Source organism: Schistocerca nitens, chromosome 12, assembly GCF_023898315.1.
Source record: "Schistocerca nitens isolate TAMUIC-IGC-003100 chromosome 12, iqSchNite1.1, whole genome shotgun sequence".
NCBI lineage: Eukaryota > Metazoa > Arthropoda > Insecta > Orthoptera > Acrididae > Schistocerca > Schistocerca nitens.
In genome coordinates, this window is record NC_064625.1 from 134185710 (window position 1) to 134207814 (window position 22105).

A 22105-nucleotide genomic window follows, 5' to 3' on the forward strand; every position below is an offset into this window, starting at 1 on the left:
ATACAATACAATACTGTCAACACACTAGTTCTTCATCTTCTTCTTCTTTCTACATGTGCAGGAATTGCGCAAAAATATGGAAACACCGTGAGAAATGTGTCCTCGAAAATAAATGCAGTGTTAGCCAAACCAGCAGGTTTGCATTTGGCCACGACCAGTACTGTGCAACGCCCTGAATACATAGCAAGTGTCAGTCACGCTCAGAATAGTGTGCTGTATGAGTGCATTATGTCGGAGTTGAATGAATAAGACCTTGGGCAAATTGTTGGCGCTCATATGGAGGATCCATCCATAACAGGAGAAACTTCCTGGCAGATTAAAACTGTGTACCGGACCGAGATTGGAACTCGGAACCTTTGCCTTTCGTGGGCAAGTGCTCTACCATCTGAGCTACCTGAGTACGACTCACGCCCGTCCTCACAGCTTTACTTCCACCAGGACCTACTTTCCAAGAAGATAGGAGAAGCGTTTGGCGTTTCAAGAGGCACCGTATCAACTACACCACACAAGGAAAAGAGGAATGAGCGAATTATCATGATGGACGATCACTCAAGACGATTCTGGTGAAAAATAAAAGGACAGAAGCTGCAAAAGGCACTGCATCGCTCAATGCCGCCCTTAAGAACCCTGTCAGCACCAAAACAACAAGAAGGGAGCTCCACAAACAGGGAATTTTAAGACGAGCTGTGATGCCGGAACCTCTCATCAGTGATGAGTGGTACCAAAGTCAAAGAACTTTAACTATTTAGCAATGGAAGAAAGTTATTTGGTCAGATGAGTCGTGTTTCAGATTGTTTCCAACATATGGTTGAGTTTGGGTCCCAAGGTGAGATGTAGGGGTTTCGCAATGACTTTGGGCAGTCAAATCCTGGTATTCCATGGCACTATGGTTACTCTCAAAGTTCAGATTATTTCCAGTGGGTCTAACTTGGAAATTTGTGTTAAGTTCCTTTGGGACCAAACTGCTGAGGTCATTGGTCCCTAGGCTTACATACTACTTAATCTAACTTTAACTTACGCTAAGGACAACGCACACCCACATGCCCGAAGGAGGACTCGAACCTCTGACGGGGGGAGCCGCGTGAACCGTGGCAAAGCGCCGAGACCGCGCATCTACCCCGCACGGCTCATGGATTTTTGACAATTTTGGCTGAGGTCCATCCCAGGGTACCATGTTTGTTCTCCATGGGGATTGTTGTGTTCCAATACGACAAGGCCCCTCTTCATACAACTCGTACGGTCCAGGACGGGATTGCTGAGCACGAGAATGAATTGTTGCATCTCCCCTGGACATCACAGTGACCAAGTCTCAATATTATTTAGCTTTTGCAGCCTACTTTGGAGAGAAGGATGCACGATCCCTATCCACCTCCATCATCTTTACCTGAAATTTACACTATTTTGCAGGAAGAGTGGTATAAGATTTCCTTGAAAACCGTTCAGACCTGCTTTTACCCTTTCCGAGATGGTTCAAATGGCTCTGAGCACTATGGGACTTAACTGCTGTGGTCATCAGTCCCATAGAACTCAGAACTACTTAAACCTAACTAACCTAAGGACATCACACAACACCCAGTCATCACGAGGCAGGGAAAATCCCTGACCCCGCCGGGAATCGAACCCGGAAACCCGGGCGTGGGAAGCGAGAACGCTACCGCACGACCGCAAGTTTCGGACATTTGATCGTCAGAAAGACTAATGCCATAGAACAGTTCCTTTCGTTGAAGTTAGAATTATAAAACTTAATTTATTTCAACACTGCCTCAGCATGTCGTCAACACAAATGCTGAAAAAGAAAAGAAATCGGAGACAAACTGTATCTTCGTCTTGCTGCCAAACTTGTTCTGGTCTTATATTTTCCATTTCTTTCAATGAAGATTTCTGATCGATGAAATTGATTTCTATCAACTGTGTTACGTGGAAACGTATACCTCTTTCGTTCATTACCTTCCACAGCTTTTCTCAATTTGCTTCATCAGAAGCTCTCACATGATACATAAATGGTAAATCTGGCGCTCTGCCAAACTCTTTAACACACTCGTTAATCATTATTCCACCCATAAACGATGGCACTATTACTAACAAGGGAACCTCCCCATCGCACCCCCCTCATATTTAGTTATAAGTTGGCACAGTGGATAGACCTCGAAAAACTGAACACAGATCAATCGAGAAAACAAGAAGAAGTTGTGTTGAACTATGAAAAAATATGCAAAATGTACAAACTGAGTAATCCATGCGAATACAGGCAACATCAAGGATAATCTGAGCTCAGGAGCGCCGTGGTCCCGTGGACAGTGTGAGCAGCTGCGGCGCGAGAGGTCCTTGGTTCAAGTCTCCCCACGAGGGAAAAGTTTTTCTTTATTTTCGCAAAGTTATGATCTGTCCATTCGTTCATTGACGTCTCTGTTCACTGTAATAAGTTTAGGGTCTGTGTTTTGCGACCGCACCGCAAAACCGTGCGATTAGTAGACGAAAGGACGTGTCTCTGCAATGGGAACCGAAAACATTTAATCGCAAAGTGATAGGTCAACCGATTCCTCCACAGGAAGACACATCTGATATATTCTATACGACACTGGTGACGGCATGTGCGTCACATGACAGGAATATGTTGTCGACCCACCTAACTTGTACACTTGGCGAATGGGTAAAAAGATTCTTCTACGTTGCCCGATTTTGGTTTTCTTGTGGATGTGATAATCACTCCAAAAAAAAGTGATGAAAACATAAGAGTTTGTCACATAAACTGCAACAAATGAATTCAACAGTTTCACAGTCGCACACTTTTCCCTGTGCTCTGTCAAAACATACGTTTTTAACGTTTTCAAATTTTTCCGTGTGTAGAACGTCAAATCCTGCATATGTCCAAGCAAATCTGAACATGTCCTGGAATTTTGGAGAGCGATGTTGATTATGTGCGAGTGCCTGATCTTTGATAATTGTCTGAAAATAAAAAATTAAACTTTTCGCTCTATCCTTGATGTTCGCTATCTTGCGCATGGACTACTCAGTTTGTATATTTTGCTTATTTTTTCATAGTTCTACACAACTTCTTCCTGTTTTCTCGATTGATCTGTGTTCAGTTTTTCAATTCTTATCCACTGTGGCAGCTTATAACTAAATCTGAGGGGGGTGCGATGGGGAGGTTCCCATGTAAGTAGTACGACTGATAAAACTGCTCAACAAAATTTTTGTTACGAATAATCAGATGGACTTTCTGTGCTGTCATCAGTGCTGAATTCGAAAATCTGTTTCTATCTGTCTGGCTGTCTTTCTCTCTTTCTTTCTTTCTCTTTCTCTCTCCCTCTCTACCTCTCTCTCTCTCTCTCTCTCTCCTTCCCTCTCTCTCTCTCTCTCTCTCTCTCTCTATACGTACACACACACACACACACACACACACACACACTGTAGTGTCAATGACTCGTTCATCGCCGCGCGGGGTTAGCCGAGCGGTCTAGGGCGCTGCAGTCATGGACTGTGCGGCTGGTCCCGGCGGAGGTTCGAGTCCTCCATGGGGCATGGGTCTTTATTTGTCCTCAGGATAATTTAGGTTAAGTAGTGTGTAAGCTTAGGGACTGATGACCTTAGCAGTTAAGTCCCATAAGATTTCACACACATTTTAACATTTTTTGATTCGTACATCGTCTTTCTGCGTTGTTCAAAATTTCTGTGTGCGAAGTGCAAACAGTCGTGGTCCCTACATTGGTACTTGTGGGCCTCTAGAAAGAGGAATGTGTGACACACTGTACATGCACCAACCATCATAAACAACAAAATAATGGCTCTGAGCACTATGGGACTTACCTGCTAAGGTCATCAGTCCCCTAGAACTTAGAACTACTTAAATCTAACTAACCTAAGAACATCACACACATCCATGTCCGAGGCAGAATTCGAACCTGCGACCGTAGCAGCAGCGCGGTTCGAGACTGTAGCGCCTAGAACCGATCGGCCACATCGGCCGGCCCATAAACAACATGGCGACTGTAACGTCATTTCAGTGGCGATCTTTTGATCTCTGGAATTTGCCCCAATGGTAAAAAATACTTCGGATTAGAACTATCATGATCAATCTTATATTAATTATGAAACATTTATAAGAAATAAAATGATTCGACGATAGTAAAAAGAAATAGCTACAGATGTAATGGAGATCAGGACGTGCAGTATGAAGTATGAAAAGGTATTCACTGTAAATAATCGTGGCAGTGTCGGGAACTACACTAGAGGGTGACAGTTATTGAACTACACGAAAAAACGTAAATTTTTTGCAAACAACGGCGTGCACATACTCTAATCAACATGTAAACGTCACTACAGATACTCGGTTATTGGAGTGAGTGACCGGCTTCGACTCTATGAAAGAGTCATCTTCAGACTCATCTAGCAGTGTCCATCCACCGCTCTGGAGTCTGAATGGCTCTGAGTACTATGGGACTCAACTGCTGAGGTCATTAGTCCCCTAGAACTTAGAACTAGTTAAACCTAACCAACCGAAGGACATCACAAACATCCATGCCCGAGGCAGGATTCGAACCTGCGACCGTAGCGGTCTTGCGGTTCCAGACTGCAGCGCCTTTAACCGCACGGCCACTTCGGCCGGCTCTGGAGTCTGAAGATGACTCTTTCATAGAGTCGAAACCTGTTTCTCACCCCAATAAAAATATATTTTAACAAGATTGCGATCAAGACTGCTTTAAATTTTAATTTTAACTACTTTTAAGATCGCTGACTATGTTTTCAAAAATCTTACAGACATTCGGATTTAGATTATGACATGTTCGATATGCATAGTTGTGTTGGCACAAGAGCCAACACCGTGTTATGAATGGAGGCCGAAATGCACGCGTTTTAGCTCACGCAGGCTGGCGTGAAGAGGGAAGAACTATACTGACGTAAGGTCTGGAACATGACAAGGAATTAGAATTCAGAAAGCGTACGTAATTAGTTTGATACTTTAATCCATTAATGATGAACGTCGCTCTTGACGGTACTTGAGTCACAATATTATCTGTTCAGAAGACATAGTAACTGAATATGGCGCCTTGCTAGGTTGTAGCAAATGACGTAGCTGAAGGCTATGCTAAACTGTCGTCTCTGCAAATGAGAGCGTATGTAGTCAGTGAACCATCGCTAGCAAAGTCGGCTGTACAACTGGGGCGAGTGCTAGGAAGTCTCTCTAGACCTGCCGTGTGGCGGCGCTCGGTCTGCAATCACTGATAGTGCCGACACGCGGGTCCGACGTATACTAATGGACCGCGGCCGATTTAAAGGCTACCACCTAGCAAGTGTGGTGTCTGGCGGTGACACCACATGCATGCCATCATTGGACGCAGACGAAAATCGAAATTCTGCATGACCTGCTTAAATATCGGAACATAGATGCTGTCGACGACCTCCTGAAAGTGTGTTTTCAGTTCATCTGGGGTTATTGCTGTACACCCCGTCTTTAATATGGCCCCACAGAAAGTAGTCGCATATGGTCAGATCCGGAGAATATGGCGGCCAATCGAGGCCAATGCCAGTGGCCTCTGGTTACCCAAGAACCAGGATGCGGTCCCAAAGTGCTCCTCCAGGACATTAAACCTCTCCTACTTAGATGGGGCCGAGTTCCATTTTGCATGAATCACATCTTGTCGAAATCAAGGTCACTTTGATAATTGGGATGAAATCATCTTCCAAAACCTTTACGTGCCATTCGGTAGTCATCGTGCCATCAAGGAATATCGCACCGATTATTCCGTGACTGGACATTGCACACCACACAGTCACCCGTTGAGGATGAAGAGACTTATTGCTCGCGAAAGGCGGATCCTCTGTCCCCCAAAAGCGCCATTCCAAATCAAAGTGGGCTTCAACGCTAAATAAAACCATGCTAATTCCGATAGTGCCCCCTGGTTAACCGTGGAGTTTGAACGCCGTAATGCAAACAGTTCAGAAGTTATGACGATTTTATTTCATGTAGTTCAATAACTGTCACCCAGTATATGGCTCAAGAGGAGACTGTGACCAACATATTTACCCCCAAAATTTTGAAAAACACAATTAATTTGTAACCTAGGTTTCGGTGTCACAAGAGACACCTTCTTCGGACAAAATTAAAAATAAATGTTACAGCATAACGTACCAAAAAATACGAAAGCTGCGGTCATACCTGACAGCGTCAGATAGTCAGAATTAAAATAAAATGCAACAGAGGTCCAAGCCACTAGGGGCTGCCATGTGTCTTCTGCTACAGTCAAAACAAAACTGAAACATCATGTGACTTGTGCGCCACGGAAACTTCAAGACAATACCGCCATCTGGTGGCTAATTGGTAAAACAAGCTATTTTGTAAACATCTCTCGTAACTGCAGAGAGAGAAATAAACAAACACCTGAACGGTGTACATGAAGTAATTACAATTGCGGGATACTGCATGATATAAAATGCAACTAATGAATGACTGGCTGTAGTACAAAAATTCCATAATAAATGCATAAAGAAGACATATACGAACTAATCCATTAAATGACATTACTGCTTGCTATAATAGATACGTTATAAAAACCAAAAAAAGATTTTTATTTTTTTATTTACGTATATGAGCCGTAAAAAAAGTAGAAAGAAAAGGTATCTCTGAATCTGCAAGAAGTAGTTGGAACATCAAAGTGTTAGTGGGAAAAAAGGGCGTAAACTTGATATTCATCTACATATACATATATACTCCGCAATCCACCATACGGTGCGTGGTGGAGGGTACCTCGTACCACAACTAGCATCGTCTCTCCCTGTTCCACTCCCAAACAGAACGAGGGAAAAATGACAGCCTATATGCCTCTGTACGAGCCCTAATCTCTCTTATCTTTGTGGTCTTTCCGCGAAATGTAAGTTGGCGACAGTAAAACTGTACTGCAGTCAGCCTCAAATGCTGGTTCTCTAAATTTGCTCAGTAGCGATTCACGAAAAGAACGCCTCCTTTCCACTACAGACTCCCACCCGAGTTCCTGAAGCATTTCAGTAACTCTCGCGTGATGATCAAACCTACCAGTAACAAATCTAGCAGCCCGCCTGTGAATTGCATCTATGTCCTCCCTCAATCCGACGTGCAAGGGATCCCAAACGCTCGAGCAGTACTCAAGAATAGGTCGTATTAGTGTTTTATAAGCGGTCTCCTTTACAGATGCACCACGTCTTCCCAAAATTCTACCAATGAACCGAAGGCGACTATCCGCCGTCCCCACAACTGCCATTACATGCTTATCCCACTTCATATCGCTCTGCAATGTTACGCCCAAATATTTAATCGACGTGACTGTGTTAAGTGCTACACTACTAATGGAGTATTCAAACATTACGTGATTCTTTTTCCTATTCATCTGCATTAATTTACTTTTATCTATATTTAGAGTTAGCTGCCATTCTTTACACCAATCACAAATCCTGTCCAAGTCATCTTGTATCCTCCTACGGTCACTCAACGACGACACCTTCCCGTACACCACAACATCATCAGCAAACAGCCGCACATTGCTATCCACCCTATCCAAAAGATCATTTATGTAGATAGAAAACAACAGCGGACCTACCACACTTCCCTGGGGCACTCCAGATGATACCCTCACCTCCGATGAACACTCTCCATCGAGGACAGCGTACTGGGTTCTATTACTTAAGAAGTCAATAGGCCGACAATTATTGAACTACACGAAAAAAACGTAAATTAGTTACAAACAACGGCGTGAACATACTTTATTCAACATTTAAACGTCACTACAAATATTCGGGTTTAGATTATGAAATGTTCGATATCCATGCCATCATTGACGAATAGCGAAATTCTGCATAACCTGCTGAAATAGCGGAACATAGATGATGTCGACGACCTGCTGAAAGGGTGTTTTCAGCTCAGCAACGGTTTTTGGGTTACTGCTGAACACCTTGTCTGTAATATAGCCCCACAAAAAGTCGCATATGTTCAGATCCGGAGAAAATTGGCGGCCAATCGGGGCCAATGCCAGTGGCCTCTGGGTTCCCAAGAGCCAGGATGTGGTCCCAAAGTGCTCCTCCAGGACTTCAAACCTGTCCTACTTAGATGGGGTCGAGTTCCATTTTGCATGAATCCCATCTTGTCGAAATCAAGGTCCCTTGGATTATGGGGATGAAATCATCTTCGAAAACCTTCACGTACCATTCTGTAGTGACCGTGCCATCAAGCAATATCGAACCGATTATTCCCTGACTGGACATTGCACGCAACACACGTCACCCGTTTAGGGGTGAAGACACTTTTCGACCGCGAAAGGTGGGTTCTCTGTCCCCCAAAAGCGCCAATTTTTGCTTATCTAAATCTAAATAAAATTGAGCTTCGACGCTAAATAAAACCATGCTAATTTCGATCGTGCCCCATGGTCAACCGTGGTTTGAACATCGTAATGCAAACAGTTTAGAAGTTATGACGATTTTATTTCATGTAGTTCAATAACTGTCACCCAGTATATTGCTCAAGAGGAGACTGTGACCAACATTTTTACCTCCTACTAGAAAACTGAGAAGCGTTTGACAAGCAGCACATTTACGATTTGTCAGGAAGAAACCGAATCGAGTATCGTGAAAGTAGCTCTAGTGTATGCCACGACACAGAGTATAAACTGAAAAAAAAGGCCCACCATAAATAAATTGAACCTAATATCGGGAAATACGCCTTACCAACGTGGTAACATAAACTCTTGTACAGAAGTCCCACGGACTCTTCATTTCGGGTGTAAGTGAGACGGACTGGAGATGAAGTGCACTACCCCCCCCCCCCCCCATTCCCCGACCCGTACATGTACTGAGATGACAAAACATCATGGGATAGCGATGTTCACATACAAGGATGGCAACAGTATCAGGTACACAAGGTATAAATAGGCAGTGCAGTGGTGGAGCCATCATTTGTACTAATGTGATTTATATGAAAAGATTTTCGGCGTTATTATGAATGCATGACAGGGATTAAAAGACTGTAAACGCGGAATGGTAGAGGAGCTAGGGGCTCAGTATCCCGAGAGCAAAAGTATCTAGAGTGTTCCGAGAACACCAACTTTCGGGCACTATCTCTCACCACGGACGGCTTTCACTTAACGACCGATAGCAGCGGCGTCTCCGTAGAGTTGTCAGTGCTAACAGATAATCAACAGTGAGTGAAATAACCGCAGTAATCGATGTGGGAAGTACGTCGAAAGTACCGGGTGATCAGAAAGTCAGTGTAAATTTGAAAACTGAATAAATCACGGAATAATGTAGGTAGAGAGGTAAAAATTGACACACATGCTTGGAATAACATGGGGTTTTATTAGAAGAAAAAAAAGTTCACAAAATGCCCGACAAATGGCGCTGGACAGCAAAACGTCAGTGACTGCGCATGACAATCGTCATGCTTGGCCTCCCAGGTCCCCAGACCTCAGTCCGTGTGATTATTGGCTTTGGGGTTACCTGAAGTCGCAAGTGTATCGTGATCGACCGACATCTCTAGGGATGCTGAAAGACAACATCCGACGCCAATGACTCTCCATAACTCCGGACATGCTTTACACTGCTGTTCACAACATTCTTCCTCGACTACAGGTATTATTGAGGAATGATGGTGGACATATTGAGCATTTCCTGTAAAGAACATCATCTTTGATTTGTCTTACTTTGTTATGCTAATTACTGCTATTCTGATCAGATGAAGCGGCATCTGTCGGCAATTTTTTGAACGTTTGTATTTTTTTGGTTCTAATAAAACCCCATGTCATTCCAAGCTTGTGTGTCTATCTACATTATTCCGTCATTTATTCAGTTTTCAAATTTATACTGACTTTTTAATCACCCGGTATTCATTAGGATAGTGTGCCGAAATTCGGCGTTGATGGGCTGTGGGAGCAGGTAGTCTACACGAATGCCTTTGCTAACTGCAAAGGCCTGCAGTGCCTCTCCTGGTCTCTTTGCAATATCAATTGGACCTCAGACGGCTGGAAAGCCGTGGTCTGGTCAGATGAGTCCAGAATTCAGTTGGTAAGTGTTGTTGGTAGCGTTCGAGTGTGACGCACACCCCACGAAGCCATGGACCCAAGTTGTCAACACAATTCGCGTTTGATCTGAGGAAGATGTAAGAGATTACGCAGCAGCTTCAGTTCCCACGTAATGATGTTTTTTGTACATTCTTATACAGTAGCTGCCAATGTGTTACATGTATCTCGCAAAATCACGCACAAGATCCTTCAGATCCCACTGTGAAAAAAGGTGAGCCAGCGGCCTTGCTGCAGTGGTAACACCAGTTTCCGTCAGATCAACGAAGTTCAGCGCTGTCGGGCTGGGATAGCACTTGGATGGGTGACTATCTGGTCTACCGACCGCTGTTGGCAAGCGGGGTCAATTCAGCCCTTGTGAAGCAAACTGAGGAGCTACTTGATTGAGAAGTAGCGGCTCCGGTCTCGTAAACTGACATATGCTGACTACATCTACATCTACATTTAGTCTCCGCAAGCCACCCAACGGTGTGTGGCGGAGGGCACTTTACGTGCCACTGTCATTACCTCCCTTTCCTGTTCCAGTCGCGTATGGTTCGCAGGAAGAACGACTGGCGGAAAGCCTCTGTGCGCGCTCGAATCTCTCTAATTTTACACTCGTGATCTCCTCGGGAGGTATAAGTAGGGGGAAGCAATATATTCGATACCTCATCTAGAAACGCACCCTCTCAAAACCTGGACAGCAAGCTACATCGCGATGCAGAGCGCCTCTCTTGCAGAGTCTGCCACCTGAGTTTGCTAAACGTCTCCGAACGCTATCACGCGTACCAAATAACCCTGTGGCGAAACGCCCCGCACTTCTTTGGATCTTCTCTATCTCCTCTGTCAGCCTGACGTGGTACGGATCCCACACTGATGAGCAATATTCAAGTATAGGTCGAACGAGTGTTATGTAAGCCACCTTTTGTATACTACAGCATCATCCGCGAAAAGCGGCATGGACCTTCCGACACTATCTACTAGGTCATTTATATATATTGTGAAAAGAAATGGTCCCATAACACTCCATTGTGGCGCGCCAGAGGTTACTTTAACGTCTGTAGACGTCTCTTCATTGATAACAACATGCTGTGTTCTGTTTGCTAAAAACTCTTCAATCCAGCCACACAGCTGGTCTGATATTCCGTAGGCTCTTACTTTGTTTATCAGGTGACATGTCCCTCCACATCCAAATCCGGTGACGTCTATGGCCTGAAGATGACACGGCCGCCGGTCGATACCGTTGGGCCTTCATGGCCTGTTCAGACGGAGTTTAGTTTTAAGTAGCAGCGAAGAAGAGTGTGGCTCATATGATACCCAACGGCATTGCACTGTTGGGTCGAGATGCAAGTGTCTGACGTTGCCTTCTGTGTGTTCCTCTCTTTATTTGTGTTCACTCACTGTCCAGTGCTCATATGACACTGGTACCGGCAGTTCTTCACCCCGACATACAGGTCTTGTAGCAAGTCCCAAATTGTGATATTGCACAGGCTTGCTCGTTTCAGATGTGGCTCCATCAATCAGACAACAATGACAGTAGATTTGTATGGTCCGTTGTCCTGCTCCAAATCTTGGGCACAGCGAGGGGAATCAGAAGTGACCATTTTAACCGCCCTGTGACGAGTATAGTACATTATGAACTACATATACTGGCTTGACAAAGTCATGAAAAACCTCCCCCATATTGTGTCGGACCTCTTTTCGCCCGGCGTAGTGCAGCAGCCCGATGTGGTGTGGACTTAACAGGTAGTTGGAAGTCCCCTACAGAAATACTGAGCCATGCTGCCTCTATAGCTGTCCATAAATGCAAAACTGTTGCCGGTGCAGGATTTTGTGCACGAGCCGGCTTTCCGATTATGTCACATAAATGTTAGCTTGATGTCGGGTGATCTGGGGGCCCCAATCATTCGCTCGAATTGTCCAGAATTCCATGTACTCGTGTGAGACAGCGTTATAAGCAGGTGACGGAATTTGAAAGATGCTGTGTGATTGGATTTGGCCAGCTTGTTAAACTGTGCAAGCAGGTATGTGTGTTATTTGGATGTGACAGTGGGCGGATGTTGGACTGCATGGGAACGTGAGGGCAGCAAAACATGCACTTAAGGATCCAGTCGACACATCTGACCACCACAGTAGAGAATCTCCATTTTGGCCGCCAGGAACGTCGTAACCCCATCACATCTGGAGATGCCATTTCTGAAAGACTCTTTACCATCTCGCACCATTGGGTGGAGTCTGGCAGCACCCTGAGTAGTGAATTACTGTCCCATAAGTGGACTGCTGCTAACACCTCCACACAGACGGCCAAGTTTGGAGTGTTTCCTTGTCTGGGAACCGAGGACGCTGACGAATGGCGTCGCATTGTGTTCAACGACGAATCACGGTTGTGCACTACCCTGGAGGATGATCGTCGGCGAGGAAAGATGTCCCGTTTGGAGCGGCCAAGCGATGTTGCTCCTGATGTCATGCTCTGCAGAGCCATGGTTTATGATTAGAGTCCAGAGTTAGCAGGACTGAGGGAACTGTGAAGACACAACAGTGCCTCAGGACATCCTGCATTGTCATGTGTATCGTTGTTCTATTTTTCAACAGGACAATGCTCATCCATACATGGAATGTGGATCCATGAACCATCAGTGTGATGTTGAGGTATTCCTGTGGCCAGAAAGATTGCCAGATCTGTTCCCAATGGAACACAGGTAGGATTGGCTCAGACGTCGACTCTGTGTCGTTCGCCGTACCCACAGTATCGATGACCAGTTGCAATACCTTTGGGCCAGCTTATCTCCGGACAACTTTATCACTCCCTTCCCAACTGAACCACTGCTTGCATCCAGGACAGAGGGGGTGTGCAACTGATAATTGGGCTCGTACTGCCAAGTTCTTTGTAAATGTGGTTCTAGTTTGTTATCACACCAGTAACATCACATTCCATCTCAAGATGTAAAGTTTCATTTCGTTTCCTCCTCTCCTTCTGGGCACTTTACTTTTCTGTTTCTGTCAGGCCATGTGTATACGAGCTTAGAATATGGATATTCTGTTGTGAAGTACATAAAACAGCCCATTTGTAGCAGTTTCACCTATCCATTAGCCTTCTAAACTAAGTAAATATATACACATTTGTAATATCTATACTACCACTGCCAAGAACAAAACCTTCAAGGACTGTGTTGAATGGCACCAGAGTATGTGTGCACACTGACTGGTTGTAGTGTTCATGATTCATTTATGGAGCCATCGACGATCAGAGGGCACTCACACAGCAACTGTGCTGAGTTTAGAGCTGAACAGTGTTTGCAAAGTTCAACCATGCCGAACCGACGAGTAGATACTCTCACTGAACTGTTTCAGTTATCTGAACCTGGCCACACTGTAGGCCAGTAGGAAACTGGATGGATATATCAATGGACTACTACACGTGTTTGACACACTTCATCGATGTCGTATCTCTGCTTTCCGCAGTTGTCTGTGGGTTTCCATATGTCTGCGTAATATATTCGCAGGTCAAGATGGACGCATTGTGTGAACTGCGGTTCCTGGCCAGACATCACACAGTGACGAAATCCAGGCTCGCGTTGCCCCTGCTGTGTCAATTGGGACCATTGGGGAAGGTCTGCTTGCGTCAGGATTAAGAACCCATGCGAATCTGGCCAGGCTAACAGTGACACCACAGTACCACCAATCATGACTCATGTGATGTTCATGAAAGAGTTGACTGGAGAGCTGAATACCATCTGTTGTCTTCAGTGGTGAGAGCAGGACTGTATGCAAGTGATGGACGTGCACGTGCACTCATATGGCGCAGATCTGGTGAGCTGCCTATTCCAGGCTGTATTCTCCCAATGCACACAGTTCCCACCCTAGGCTTCATGGTTGGGGAGGGAAGAGGATATAAGCTACTGGTTGGTTGGTTGGGGGAGGGGACCCATTGGATTAAGGGAAGGATGGGGAAGGAAGTTGGCCATGCCCTTTCGAAGGAACCATCCTGGCATTTGACTGAAGCAATTTTTTGGGAAATCACGGAAAACCTAATTCAGGGTGGCCGGACGCGGACTTGGACTGTCGTCCTCCCGAATGTGAGTCCAGTGTGCGATCCACTGCGCCACCTCGCTCGGTTTCTACCTGCGCTCACATCTGGTGCCTCTGCAGGGTAAAGTGCCCACTACATTGCACACAATGTTATCCCTGTGCTACTGCCATTTCTTCGACAGGAAGGTAATGCGCTTTTTCCAGCACGACAATGCACGTCCACGTACGGCTGCTGCAATGCAAGGTCCTCTTCATGGTGTACCACAACTGCCCTGGCCAGTGGGAACACCACATCTCTCGCCAACTAAACATGAGCGGAACATGATGAAGCGTGAAATGGTTGGTTGTGTAGAGCCTGAAAGAACCATTGCTGATTGGCAACAAAAGGCGCAAGATTCATGGCACAACCTATCGCAGAAGGCCATTCAGCACCTTTATGATCGACTCTGTACGGGAAAACACTCCTGCGTTTCCGCCATATATGGGCACGACTGTGTAATGATGCGACTGTTTGGGCATCCCTTAGGGTGACGTGTGTTTCGTTTGGTCCGATTCATTATCATATACTCTTACATTGACGACCTGCATCACTTGTCAGTAAAATGACCTTGCCCTTGAGGTGCTGCAGTTTTCCGCCTGTGTTGTTGTTGTTGTTGTTGTGGTCTTCAGTCCTGAGACTGGTTTGATGCAGCTCTCCATGCTACTCTATCCTGTACAAGCTTCTTCATCTCTCAGTACCTACTGCAACCTACATCCTTCTGAATCTGCTTAGTGTATTCATCTCTTGGTCTCCCTCTACGCTTTTTACCCTCCAGGTTGCCTCCAATACTAAATTGGTGATCCCTCGATGTCTCAGAACATGTCCTACCATTGTTCCATAAAAACACGGGAGAACTGCCGGATATCAGTAACTTCCTGCCACGATATTTCGGCGCAGATTCTTCTGGCCATCTTCAGGTGAATGCCACTGTAGTAGTACTGGCGAGTACGCGCTGAGCTCCGCTATTTAAAGCCTTCTGAGGTGACATTGCGCATGCGCCGCTCAGTGCGCGCGTTCATAACGGCTCCGTGCGCTGCGCCTCGCGCCCTCCACTGTGAAAGCCTGGCGTATCGGTGTCAGGTCGATTTCCATCTTTATGCAGATAACTACGTCGACTACGAAGTTTCTCTATAACAGGATTCCAAGCAGAGTTCAGCTGATAACCGCTATCTCGATTGATGAGAGTCTCGTTGTCAGACAATCTTATTTCCACAGCTTCATTGATAATCGAGCTCCAAAAGTTGGATGTATGGGCTAAAATTTTTGTGTCGTTGTAATTCATGGAATGGTCTGTGGAAATACAATGTTCGGCGATTGCGGACTTGGTGGGTTGGAGAAGGCGAGTATGCCGTTGGTGTTCCACAATGCGTTCCTGCACAGTTCGTGTTGTTTGCCCTATATATGATTTGCCGCATTCACACGGAATTTTGTAAACACCTGGTTTACGCAGGCCCAGGTCGTCTTTAACGGATCCCACCAGTGATGAAATTTTGGAAGGAGGGCGAAAGATGACTCTCACTTGATACTTTCTCAATATTCTCCCTATCTGTGAAGAAATATTCCCAATAAATGGTAGATAAACAGTCGACCTGAAGGCCTCTTCCTCTTCCTTGTTCCGTCGTTTGTAGGTCTTCATCACTCTGTTCACTTGCCTAGGTGAAAAGCCATTCTTCAAAAATACTTTTTGCAGGTGTTCCAGTTCCGCTTGAAGACTGTCGGCGTCAGAGATAGTATGGGCACGGTGGACCAAGGTTTTGAGAACGCCCATTGTTTGTGCTGGATGGTGGCAACTAGTAGCTTGTAGATACAGGTCTGTATGAGTGGGCTTTCTGTACACCGAGTGACCAAGTGTGCCATCACTCTTCCGTCGCACCAAGACGTCTAAAAATGGCAGACAACCATCTCTCTCTATCTCCATGGTAAACTTTATGTTTTCATGTATGGAGTTCATGTGACGTAAAAATTCTTGGAGACGGTCCAGACCATGAGGCCACACTATAAAAGTGTCGTCAACGTACCGCCAAAATACTGTCGGTTTAAAAGTGGCAGAGTCGAGTGCTCTCGCCTCAAAATCCTCCATAAAAAGATTGGCTACCAGGGGAGACAAAGGACTCCCCATGGCGACACCATCAGATTGTTCGTAAAATTCGTTGTTAAATATAAAATATGTAGAGGAGAGAGTGTGCTCAAACAACGCTGTAATGTCTGCACCAAACATATTGCCAATGAGGTGTAGTGAGTCCACCAAAGGCACCTTTGTGAACAGTGAAACCACATCAAAACTGACCAATAAATCACTACTTTGCAGTTGTAGTGACTGAAGTCGACTGATAAAATCACCAGAATTCTTTATGTGATGTGCACACTTGCCTATCATTGGTTTGAGCAAAGATGCCAAGAATTTTGCTAGGTCGTAGGTGGCTGCTCCAATGTTACTCACAATTGGACGTAATGGCACATTTTCCTTGTGTATCTTAGGCAGTCCATATAGCCTAGGTGGAACTGAACTGTTTGGTTTCAGTCTCTTGATGACCTCCTTCGGTAGAGAACTATTTGATAAAAGTTCTGCTGTTTTTCGCACTACTCGACTCGTGGGATCCTTATCGATTTTGCGATACGTTGAATCACATAATAAAACATTGATTTTATTAATATAGTCATCCCTTGGTATGAGGACAGTAGCGTTTCCTTTGTCAGATTTTAAGACTACTGTATCCACATCTTCTCGTAAGTTACGGAGGGCTATCCTCTCCGTGGGCGAGATGTTATTCTTCATTGGTGCACCCCTGGTCAATACACGGCAAGACTCTCGACGAACTTCCTCCGCTTCATCTGTATCAAGACGGCGTACAGCTTCTTCGATGGCACTGATGAAATCCACTAGTGGCGGTGAAACAGGTGTGGGAGCAAAATTCAGTCCTTTTGCTAGCACAGACACAGTCGCGTCATCTAAAGTTTTCTCTGTCAAATTAATAGCAGATCGTCGAGTTGGAACTTCCTGCTGCATCTGTTTAGAAAGTCTGTCAATCTTGGCAGTTTGCCTCGTCACAGCTTTATCATGGCTCCAGTTTGCTTTAGCCCATGTCACACCATCCACCCAGTCCCACGACAGAGAAGATAGTCTTGCTGCCAATTCCAAATGTATGTGGAACATGTCCTTTGACACAGAATCCAATTCACGCCGAGTAAAACGAATCCTTTCTCTCACCAAAGCCATGCTTGCTTTACGTTTGATATTGTTTGCAGTAGTGGTATTTATGAAATGCACAATTTTGGCAAACGTTGGAATAATGCCCTTGTCTCTGCAACTTAATAAGAATATCAACGAGCTCAGCAGCCTCGCTCTTCTTTCACGTAACTTGTCGAATCTTCGAATACATTCCATCACTTCCTCCCCGTAGAGTTGCTTGATGTGATGTTTAAAGCTTTCCCGGCGTACTGATTGTTCCATAAAAACACGGGAGAACTGCCGGATATCAGTAACTTCCTGCCACGATATTTCGGCGCAGATTCTTCTGGCCATCTTCAGGTGAATGCCACTGTAGTAGTACTGGCGAGTACGCGCTGAGCTCCGCTATTTAAAGCCTTCTGAGGTGACATTGCGCATGCGCCGCTCAGTGCGCGCGTTCATAACGGCTCCGTGCGCTGCGCCTCGCGCCCTCCACTGTGAAAGCCTGGCGTATCGGTGTCAGGTCGATTTCCATCTTTATGCAGATAACTACGTCGACTACGAAGTTTCTCTATAACAGGATTCCAAGCAGAGTTCAGCTGATAACCGCTATCTCGATTGATGAGAGTCTCGTTGTCAGACAATCTTATTTCCACAGCTTCATTGATAATCGAGCTCCAAAAGTTGGATGTATGGGCTAAAATTTTTGTGTCGTTGTAATTCATGGAATGGTCTGTGGAAATACAATGTTCGGCGATTGCGGACTTGGTGGGTTGGAGAAGGCGAGTATGCCGTTGGTGTTCCACAATGCGTTCCTGCACAGTTCGTGTTGTTTGCCCTATATATGATTTGCCGCATTCACACGGAATTTTGTAAACACCTGGTTTACGCAGGCCCAGGTCGTCTTTAACGGATCCCACCAGTGATGAAATTTTGGAAGGAGGGCGAAAGATGACTCTCACTTGATACTTTCTCAATATTCTCCCTATCTGTGAAGATAGGGAGAATATATAGGGCAAACAACACGAACTGTGCAGGAACGCATTGTGGAACACCAACGGCATACTCGCCTTCTCCAACCCACCAAGTCCGCAATCGCCGAACATTGTATTTCCACAGACCATTCCATGAATTACAACGACACAAAAATTTTAGCCCATACATCCAACTTTTGGAGCTCGATTATCAATGAAGCTGTGGAAATAAGATTGTCTGACAACGAGACTCTCATCAATCGAGATAGCGGTTATCAGCTGAACTCTGCTTGGAATCCTGTTATAGAGAAACTTCGTAGTCGACGTAGTTATCTGCATAAAGATGGAAATCGACCTGACACCGATACGCCAGGCTTTCACAGTGGAGGGCGCGAGGCGCAGCGCACGGAGCCGTTATGAACGCGCGCACTGAGCGGCGCATGCGCAATGTCACCTCAGAAGGCTTTAAATAGCGGAGCTCAGCGCGTACTCGCCAGTACTACTACAGTGGCATTCACCTGAAGATGGCCAGAAGACTCTGCGCCGAAATATCGTGGCAGGAAGTTACTGATATCCGGCAGTTCTCCCGTGTTTTTATGGAACAATCAGTACGCCGGGAAAGCTTTAAACATCACATCAAGCAACTCTACGGGGAGGAAGTGATGGAATGTATTCGAAGATTCGACAAGTTACGTGAAAGAAGAGCGAGGCTGCTGAGCTCGTTGATATTCTTATTAAGTTGCAGAGACAAGGGCATTATTCCAACGTTTGCCAAAATTGTGCATTTCATAAATACCACTACTGCAAACAATATCAAACGTAAAGCAAGCATGGCTTTGGTGAGAGAAAGGATTCGTTTTACTCGGCGTGAATTGGATTCTGTGTCAAAGGACATGTTCCACATACATTTGGAATTGGCAGCAAGACTATCTTCTCTGTCGTGGGACTGGGTGGATGGTGTGACATGGGCTAAAGCAAACTGGAGCCATGATAAAGCTGTGACGAGGCAAACTGCCAAGATTGACAGACTTTCTAAACAGATGCAGCAGGAAGTTCCAACTCGACGATCTGCTATTAATTTGACAGAGAAAACTTTAGATGACGCGACTGTGTCTGTGCTAGCAAAAGGACTGAATTTTGCTCCCACACCTGTTTCACCGCCACAAGTGGATTTCATCAGTGCCATCGAAGAAGCTGTACGCTGTCTTGATACAGATGAAGCGGAGGAAGTTCGTCGAGAGTCTTGCCGTGTATTGACCAGGGGTGCACCAATGAAGAATAACATCTCGCCCACGGAGAGGATAGCCCTCCGTAACTTACGAGAAGATGTGGATACAGTAGTCTTAAAATCTGACAAAGGAAACGCTACTGTCCTCATACCAAGGGATGACTATATTAATAAAATCAATGTTTTATTATGTGATTCAACGTATCGCAAAATCGATAAGGATCCCACGAGTCGAGTAGTGCGAAAAACAGCAGAACTTTTATCAAATAGTTCTCTACCGAAGGAGGTCATCAAGAGACTGAAACCAAACAGTTCAGTTCCACCTAGGCTATATGGACTGCCTAAGATACACAAGGAAAATGTGCCATTACGTCCAATTGTGAGTAACATTGGAGCAGCCACCTACGACCTAGCAAAATTCTTGGCATCTTTGCTCAAACCAATGATAGGCAAGTGTGCACATCACATAAAGAATTCTGGTGATTTTATCAGTCGACTTCAGTCACTACAACTGCAAAGTAGTGATTTATTGGTCAGTTTTGATGTGGTTTCACTGTTCACAAAGGTGCCTTTGGTGGACTCACTACACCTCATTGGCAATATGTTTGGTGCAGACATTACAGCGTTGTTTGAGCACACTCTCTCCTCTACATATTTTATATTTAACAACGAATTTTACGAACAATCTGATGGTGTCGCCATGGGGAGTCCTTTGTCTCCCCTGGTAGCCAATCTTTTTATGGAGGATTTTGAGGCGAGAGCACTCGACTCTGCCACTTTTAAACCGACAGTATTTTGGCGGTACGTTGACGACACTTTTATAGTGTGGCCTCATGGTCTGGACCGTCTCCAAGAATTTTTACGTCACATGAACTCCATACATGAAAACATAAAGTTTACCATGGAGATAGAGAGAGATGGTTGTCTGCCATTTTTAGACGTCTTGGTGCGACGGAAGAGTGATGGCACACTTGGTCACTCGGTGTACAGAAAGCCCACTCATACAGACCTGTATCTACAAGCTACTAGTTGCCACCATCCAGCACAAACAATGGGCGTTCTCAAAACCTTGGTCCACCGTGCCCATACTATCTCTGACGCCGACAGTCTTCAAGCGGAACTGGAACACCTGCAAAAAGTATTTTTGAAGAATGGCTTTTCACCTAGGCAAGTGAATAGAGTGATGAAGACCTACAAACGACGGAACAAGGAAGAGGAAGAGGCCTTCAGGTCGACTGTTTATCTACCATTTATTGGGAATATTTCTTCACAGATAGGGAGAATATTGAGAAAGTATCAAGTGAGAGTCATCTTTCGCCCTCCTTCCAAAATTTCATCACTGGTGGGATCCGTTAAAGACGACCTGGGCCTGCGTAAACCAGGTGTTTACAAAATTCCGTGTGAATGCGGCAAATCATATATAGGGCAAACAACACGAACTGTGCAGGAACGCATTGTGGAACACCAACGGCATACTCGCCTTCTCCAACCCACCAAGTCCGCAATCGCCGAACATTGTATTTCCACAGACCATTCCATGAATTACAACGACACAAAAATTTTAGCCCATACATCCAACTTTTGGAGCTCGATTATCAATGAAGCTGTGGAAATAAGATTGTCTGACAACGAGACTCTCATCAATCGAGATAGCGGTTATCAGCTGAACTCTGCTTGGAATCCTGTTATAGAGAAACTTCGTAGTCGACGTAGTTATCTGCATAAAGATGGAAATCGACCTGACACCGATACGCCAGGCTTTCACAGTGGAGGGCGCGAGGCGCAGCGCACGGAGCCGTTATGAACGCGCGCACTGAGCGGCGCATGCGCAATGTCACCTCAGAAGGCTTTAAATAGCGGAGCTCAGCGCGTACTCGCCAGTACTACTACAGTGGCATTCACCTGAAGATGGCCAGAAGACTCTGCGCCGAAATATCGTGGCAGGAAGTTACTGATATCCGGCAGTTCTCCCGTGTTTTTATGGAACAATCAGTACGCCGGGAAAGCTTTAAACATCACATGTCCTACCAACCGATCCCTTCTTCTAGTCAAGTTGGGCCCCAAGCTCCACTTCTCCCCAATTCTATTCAATACCTCCTCATTAGTTATGTGATCTACCCATCTAATCTTCAGCATTCTTCTGTAGCACCACATTTCGAAAGTTTCTATTCTCTTCTTGTCTAAACTATTTATCGTCCATGTTTCACTTCCATACATGGCTACACTCCATACAAATACTTTCAGAAACGACTTCCTGACACTTAAATCTATACTCGATGTTAACAAATTTTTCTTCTTCAGAAACGCTTTCCTTGCCATTGCCATTATACATTTTATATCCTCTCTACTTCGACCATCAGTTATTTTGCTCCCCAAACAGCAACACTCCTTTACTGCTTTAAGTGTCTCATTTCCTAATCTAATTCCCTCAGCATCACCCGACTTAATTCGACTACATTCCATTATCCTCATTTTGCTTTTGTTGATGTTCATCTGATACCCTCCATTCAAGACACTGTCCATTCCGTTCAACTGCTCTTCCAAGTCCTTTGCTGTCTCTGACAGAATTACAATGTCATCGGCGAACCTCAAAGTTTTTATTTCTTCTCCATGGATTTTAATATCTACTCCGAACTTTTCTTTTGTTTC

The 22105-nt window shown here is 45.1% G+C and overlaps 1 protein-coding gene across 1 annotated transcript in view; it reads left to right on the forward strand.

Moving 5' to 3' along the window:
* The window catches only part of LOC126215244 (aminomethyltransferase, mitochondrial), a 196300-nt gene that overhangs the window by 162652 nt on the left and 11543 nt on the right, over positions 1 to 22105 (forward strand). The gene's annotated exons all lie outside the window — the stretch shown is intronic.